This window comes from Neolamprologus multifasciatus, chromosome 8 (genome assembly GCF_963576455.1).
Source record: "Neolamprologus multifasciatus chromosome 8, fNeoMul1.2, whole genome shotgun sequence".
Lineage (NCBI taxonomy): Eukaryota > Metazoa > Chordata > Actinopteri > Cichliformes > Cichlidae > Neolamprologus > Neolamprologus multifasciatus.
Window position 1 is genome coordinate 4,753,627 of NC_140446.1, and position 7,894 is coordinate 4,761,520.

The following is a 7,894-nucleotide window of genomic DNA, read 5'->3' on the forward strand; positions in this document are numbered from 1 at the left end:
CATCCTGCTGCTGCATGTGGAAATCAGCGATGTGATATATATGTGGATAAATAGCATCAAATTTGCATTTCAACAGGATTTCTTATATGATAATATTGTTTTATTGAAAAACCAATCAGCAACATCTGTCACTGTCAGCCAAAAAACAGGCCACATGTATATATTATTTTATTTTTTGCAGTTTTTCTTTTAAGTTGGGACTATTTTCAGCTGTGGATTAATACAGCTGTGGTACTCTGCTGTGTACCTGGAGAGAAACTGTGCATCTCTCAGTGTTTTAAACAGTTTTTGCATAAAGCAGAGCCCTCCATCAGCCTTTTAATTGGATTTGCTGAAGGTGAGAAAAGAAACTAAATATAGGCAGACATGAAAACGCATGCAGGTGAAAATTTCCTGCTCTTTGCGTCCTCTTCACCCCTGCCCCTCGTCTCACACCACCGTCTGCGAGGCAGCGACGGTGACACCTGAGCTCCGAGGGTTTGACTTCCCATTAAAGTTTAACAGACACAGATAGGAGTGGTGGTAACAAGGCAACAGGTACAGTGGGAGGACGGCTGCTTGTCTGACCACACCTTCAAACGGTGTTAATCTGTTGATTCCACGTGGATCAAATGGTCAGGCGGACTTTACTTATGAACGCCGAGGAATCACACAGGAGCCAGTTATCCCACCAGACTGGATGGAGATGATCCTTGCTGACTGGCAGGTGACACAGCAATTTCTCCACCTTTCTACCCACTGAGTCAGGGTATTTGTTTCATGTTCCACAAGCAGATTTTAGCCAGAATAAAGGAAAATCACCAGAACTGTCATTTAAAAAATTTTCAACCACTTTATTTAGACTGAAATGGTTTCAGACAACAAGAAAATGTGGATTTGTTGGGAATGCAAACTCATTGCTTTCATTCTACGATCATACAACTGGAGTCCCTCCTGTTCCTGTTCTTAAGTTCAAGATTAAAGAACTATTCCCAGTACACCAACTTGCAAGACAAACAGTGTGATATTTGTGTAAATATTGCAGGGATTACTGTCTCAGTTTGCATTAGGTCAAGCAAGACACAAAGTGCAGCTCAGCCATAAGCCCGACAGAGTTCAATGCCAGCCTACATCCACCGATGGCTGCAGATCTTCAAGCCATTCCAGATCGTTCTCTCCATTCTGTATTTTTCTCCACATCTGCAGTTTACATGAACGTGCAGGGCCTCAAGCTCAGCCACAGCTGAGCGGCTCCGCTGATCTCAGCGTCAGCACACATCAGCTGATGGCTCAGCTAATACTGTTTTACAAAAATTTCATACAAGACGTGTTATTTAAGATACGTCATGTGGACACAAGCATTTAGCCACACTTTAATCTTTGAATTCAGGTGTTTTCATTCTGACTCTCCAAAGTTCTAACCAGCGTCTACTAATTGTCCCACACTGAGGTTAAAACCAGAAGCAATCGTGCTTTTGAGGTTGTGGTGCCCAAACTTTGGAACAACCTCAGCCTATCAGGTTGGCTGATTCCCGCTTTCCCTTAATCTTTTCCTTTTATTTTGGGCTTCACCTAAATTATTTGCACGCATGGAAATGTGTATGTTGGGATTAATATCTGACCGTATGGTTGATTATGTGATGGAACATTTAAACTAATCTTTAATGTGTGGCTTTAATTCAAACTGTGAGACGATGTCAACAGCCGTTCATCTGCGGTGACCAGATTCGACCATGATGTCGCAGAAAGCTGGGAACGCGCAGATACTCTTTAAATACCGTCGTCTTAACTGAAATCTATTTTGAATGAGTAAATAAAATCATGGCCGCTGTGTCTCTCGTATGAAGCCAAAACCCTCTCCCTGCAGGGAGGGAAAAAATCTCTCTGACAGCAGGGCGAGGTGCAAAAACCTCTCCCCATTAGACACAGAAATGAATGAATGAGTCTGGCTCTTTCTGGGAGAGCCGGCTACACAAGATAATGTGTAAATAATGAGGAGGGTTTCTCTACTCCATCAGCCCGACTGGTCTTTTGAGATGGCCGGCTCTGAGGTTCATTGTTTGATGTGAGCACGGCTGAGAGGGAATGTGCTTGACAACAGAGGAGAGCTCAAACAGAGCCGAGGTTCCAGACAGATCCACACAGATTTGTTTACATTTCTGTGCCGAATAAAGCACGTCAAATTAGCTACTGGCAGCTTTTTGGTTTCCTTCTGCAATGCACCCAAATGTATACAGGCAGCCTTTCCTGGATTAGACTGATACTGATGAAATATAAAATAATTTGAATATTCTGAGGCAAATTCTGGGGTTAAACAGCGCGAATGAATACCGTCTGCGTGTTCAGCTCATGGATATTTGTAGAGAGTTCGATATGTTACCTTCAGCCTGTCCTTTCTAACTTCTGAAACATTTCGCCTTTATAAAAGAAACTTGTCATCCCAGAGGGTTTTATCAAAAGCTGCTGAGGGTCTCAAAAGGTGCTGTGATGCTTATAGTACAGCAAAATTGGAGAGCAATAATCTCTCCAGTAAGAATTGATAAGATTACAGAGAAATCGAGACAAAGGAAAAGTTATACGGGCCATATCACAGTCCATCAGGCTCTGATCCTCTTTTACATAGTTACAAACTTCTGAGGTTAACTGAATGTAACATTTTCATAATGTGTGTATGATGTATAGTGCAGGACGTGAGGATTTGTGAGATTATCCTCCCGCACCTACAACACAGGAAAGAAAAACTACTTTTCAGGTGAAAGAAACAAAATTAAAGCTAAAGTTTTAGAGTGACCTGTAGAGGTCCACGAACTTGGAATCAGCTTCAAAGCATTTAAAAATGTGAATCTCTTTTTCTGTCTTCAATCAGACTTAAAGAAACATTTGGTACTAAAATATGTTTGATTTTGAACCCTGGATGGTGAACATTTGTTAAAACTCCCAAAAGCTTTCTATATGAGATTCATACTATTAGTTTCTCTGCTACTGTCTTATTTATGTGTTAGGATCCTTGGGATAATTTTAACTAGTATGATGATGTGTGTTGGGAATTATATGTGTCTTTGGTGCACATCATCTGATGTTTGGGCAGCTATTCATATGCTTTGAGTATCTTTTCCACAAATAACTATTTTATATATTCACCAGTTGGGCCCAGGCCCTCATTTTAGGGTCGACAGTGTTTTAGTAGGTAAAGGTGAAAAGCTCGGACATGAATTGAGCTGTGGTTTGGGGAAGGCCTCGAAGGGGACTGGCGGTGGCTCTGGCAGATCCCCATGTACTAAACAGAAGTTAAGAAGGGAAGGAAGGGTGGGGCACGTAAACGAGAATAAACAGGTTGTAGAACTGGGGGAACCTATATAGATGAGAATATGAATTTGTATTTTAACTGATTTGTGAATGAACTAAAACTGAAGGAGGGTTTGAGACTGGTGTGAATCATTCTTAATGACCACAGTATCTTCTGATAGCGGCTTCTTTCTTCTTCTTCTTCTTTTTTTCTTTTTTTTGTCCTGTTTGGATCTTTAGCCATCAGAATTGTTGTCTTTAGGCCAAGAAAGATGCCAAGCGGATTTATTTTACCAAGTGGATCATCATGGCCTTGCCATATTGGTCCATTTGATTGACCTTTGTTATAATTATGTATTTATTTTATTTTCGGTTGCTACAAACGGGACAGACATGACTGGGGGATAGGACAGGGAGAAAGAATGAAAGAAAGAGAGGGAGAGAAAGAAAACCAGAGGGGAGAAGAGACGGTGAGAAAGGGGGGAGAAAGAAAGAAAAACAAACAAAACACCTGGATCACCTGTATGGAGAAAAAAAAACAGAAGAGAAAGCAAACAAAAAAAGAGCAACATAATAAAAACAGCACCATCACAATAAACTAGCTAACAGTAGATAACAGTAGATACTAAATATTAAATGATATTGTGCAGCACGCAAGATCGACAGCGCACAATGTGCTTTGAGGCAGCTGCCAAGAAAGGTGTAGTCTGCGTCTGTGAACACCCGTGTGGATCAGCATGCTTGTATTTCAAAGTTTTCTCCATGTAACGATCTGCTAGGGAGTGTGGGGAGCCATAGCCCCGTCCCCCAGGGCATGAAGCAGGTATGGAGGAGATCCAGGCCCCAGATATCCAGAGGCCCCAGAGTACGAGGACCCGAGGAGAACCACCAAAAGGGGGGGAACCCGTGCCACCCTCCTGGGAAGAGCTGAGTAGAGCCCCAAACGAGAGGTCACCCAGCAGCTACGGAGCAGAGGCCAGAGGGGGTTGCAGTGGCGTGCCCGCGGGCTCTGATAGCGGCTTCTAGCAGGATAAACCGCCACGTCACAAAGATGAAATCATCTCAAACTGGTTTCTTGAACATGACAATAAATTCACTTTGCTCAAACATCACCAGATGTGGTGGAACAGGAGGTGACATGGCGGTCGACAAATCTGCAGCAACTGTGCGATGCTCTTGTGTGAATACGGATAAAAGTCTCAGAGGAAAGTTTCCAGCAACGTGTTGAATCTGCGCCACAAAGAATTAAAGCAGGAGGGAAGGAAAAAGGGAGTTCAGCCTGGTACTGGCAAGGTGTCCCATGAAGTGCTTGGTAAGTATCGCTGAGCTGCTAATAAGGGGGAATTAGTGCATATGTTGAGACTATGTCTGTGTTTGTGTAATATTGCATGTTCTGAACTTATTATAGCTCTCATTTGATGAATAAAAAAACTAAAAATATAGATACACACTGGAAACTTGAGCTCAGAACAATAAAAACTTGTGTAAACTATAATAATGATGTTAATCATGCTGCAGTGTTTGAAGGCCTGTGAATAAAAACTGTAAAACCTTTTAATCTGTGACTGTGGCCTATTTATGAAACGTTCCCACGGCCTAGAAAAACGAATTTCATCATCATGATGTCACTTCCATGTAAATTAAATTGGCTCAGTGGGAACTCGTAGGTGGGGCCGGAGGGGAAAATGCTATTCTGCACTTACAGTGGGCTCCAAAGGGCTGAGGCAAACCTCGAAGCTACAAACTTTTTAGGCTCGTGCTCGAAGCAAAGTGCTTCCGTCCCGGTCGTTGACTTCGAGTGCAATTTTTGATCTAAATTGCAGAAATCGAGCACCGAGGGGAACCGCTGCAGATGCAACTGACTTCTTGTCCCATTCACCTCATGCTGAGTCACTGCATCACAGGTCGCGGCACAGAGAAAAAGACAACAATCTTCATGCTGCACTCTATCACAGTTCAGAAATGTTTACTTGTGGGCCCCCTCAGACCGTCCCTGATCCACATGAGCCCTCCTGTTTGTATCAGCGGGTGACAGGATGTTGACGTGATGTATTTTCTCCGGGACGCTGCTTGGCAGCTCGGCTACGCTCAGCTGCAGAGCTGTGAAAGAGACATCAGCGTGCCTCCACCTCCTGCAGCCACTTCAGCGGATTTCATCTCACAATTAGGTTCAATTACGACTGTGAAAATATTTGAGGAGCTCTGGGAGTACCCGCTCCGTGGTGACGTCGTTTCCTGTTGTGTTCAGGCTCCTCTTGGTGTGGATGCCCGTCTCTGGTTTCAGCCGAGAGCGTCTAATAGTCCGCAGAGGCTGCGGGCTGTTTTTAAGAGCGGTGGAAACCGGTGTCAGCTGAGCTAATGTTTCCAGGATGAGTCAGCTGTGCCGGGTGCTCGTCATCACACAGGATAGGTGGAGTATGGTCGGAGCTGGGTGGATAACATCGGTGTCGACAGAGCTGAGGCACCCCAGCTGTTTAGGCAACATGGGTGTGTCAGAGAACGCCGTTTGGGCGCTTGCACCCAGGAGTTGTGGGGAATTGGTTTCTGTGCTGCCAACTGAAATGATGTGAAACCATCCTGTTATTTCTGATGCTTTTAGGACCCCTCGGTTCTTTTGAAAACACTTTTCCAACATGACGAGAAAGACAGCCCGCACAGAGCCCCGACATCAACCTCATCAAACCTCTTTGGACTGACTGGAACACCAACTGTGAGCTTTATCAGCCGACATCAGGGTTAGACCTCGCTAATGCCCTGGCGGCTGATAAGGGAGGAAAAATCCCTGCAGCATCTGGTGGAAAGACTGAAACCAGAAGAGCGGAGCAGCAGATTAACACCCGCGGTTTTTTCAATAAGATATTGAACACAAATCTCTCTATGGGTTCAGGTGTGTATGCACAGATAGTCCCAGAGCCTGAGATGACGGCTTAAGCTGTCGGGTTTTGTTCAACCAACAGCGCCACCCTGAATATATTCTATCCAGTCTGATAGAAAGCATGAGAAAATCATTTTTACTTTTGCTTTTTCCATGTTTACTGGACGAATTAGGGAAGTAAATATGAAATTAAATATCCACTGAGAACTACTGGACTATTCATCAAAGATCACCCTAACCTTTATAGCAGACTTCTGACTATCTGACACCTTTTTCTAAATTCTCACCATCTCCCGTATCCACAGAGCCAAAAGATGTTCAGGTTAGTCAAGCATCAGTATTATGGAGGGCCTCAGGGGTCCAGCCCACCCAATAAAGACACCTCAGCTACAAGTTACAGCAATTCATGCAATCTGGTAATGAAAAACACCCATATTACTGAATTCAGAGCAGCTAATGTTTCTCGCAACTGTTGTCAAAACAAACCGCTGCCATGGTGTGCTGTCATCCTAAGGTGTCAAGTACTGTCACTGAGAGTCTGACCCAAACACAGAAGGGTCCTTTGGTAGCGTTCACTGACCCACCAACCACGACAATTATTGGACACAAAGAGATACTGGAATATTTTTAAATGCGAAATACTCCACAATGCACCAGCGTTACGGTTTCCACACAAAGATGAATGTGGATGTCTTCATGGCTGTCCATTAGTTATCACCACTGCAGTATTCTCCTTAACGATAAGTATCACCACTCAAAGTCTCCACATCCGCACTGGTACAGGAGAAGAAGAAGTCAAACCCTGAAGCCAGAGTTTTTTTCCAAAGTGAAAAGTCTCATCTTTTCAAATATGTGAATCGCTGACCTCCTGTTCGTGTCATAAAAGAACCCAACATGACTGTACACTCGTCTTCAACTAGGGTGCGGCGCCAACGGCAAAACGTGCCAGTTAAAGAAACTGAGGGCTGCATAGCCCTTTCCCACACACACATTCATACAAGTACGTTTTTCTAAGTCTAAATGTGTGCTCACATTCCAATGACATTTGGTATCATTAACTTTAATTTTAAACCAGCACGGTGGTTAGCACTGTTGCTGCACAGCAAGAAGGTCCTGAGTTCAATTCCACCATCAGGCCGGGGTCTTTCTGTGTGGAGTTTGCATGTTCTCCCCGTGTTTGCGTGGGTTCCCTCCGGGTACTCCGGCTTCCTCCCACCGTCCAAAGACATGCAGCTTGTGGGGATAGGTTAATTGGATAATCCAAATTACCACTAGGTGTGAATGTGCGAGCGAATGGTTGTCTGTCCCTGTGTGTTGGCCCTGCGACAGACTGGCGACCTGTCCAGGGTGTACCCCGTCTCTCGCCCTATGACAGCTGGGATTGGCTCCAGCACCCCCCGCGACCCTGAAAAAGGATAAGCGAATGGATGGATGGATGGAACTTTAATTTTAACATGCGAGGTCATTGTTGTAAATCCTCATTCAGTCTTGATGCCTGAACTTAAATTCAGTTTCATTTGTATTGCACAAAATCACAACAAAAGTCACCAAGAGGCACTTTATTTTGAAAGGTAAAGACCCTACAACGATACAGAGAACAGCCCGACAATCGGACCTCCTCCTATGATCAAGCACTTGGCAACAGTGGGAAGGAAAAACTCCCTTTTAACCAGTAGAAGCCTCCTCAAGGAGGTGCAGCCATCTGCTGTAACTGGTTGAGGGATTAATAATGACTAATAATTAAAAGAAATGTAT

General features: G+C 44.1%; 1 long non-coding RNA gene across 1 annotated transcript in view; it reads right to left on the reverse strand.

Moving 5' to 3' along the window:
• The window catches only part of LOC146512270 (uncharacterized), a 36,802-nt gene extending 29,194 nt beyond the window's left edge, over nt 1-7,608 (reverse strand). The window contains exon 1 of the long non-coding RNA XR_014875559.1: nt 124-7,608. This is a non-coding gene — a long non-coding RNA (uncharacterized LOC146512270). The remainder of the gene's footprint in view (nt 1-123) is intronic.
• Nucleotides 7,609-7,894: the final 286 nt, after the last annotated feature.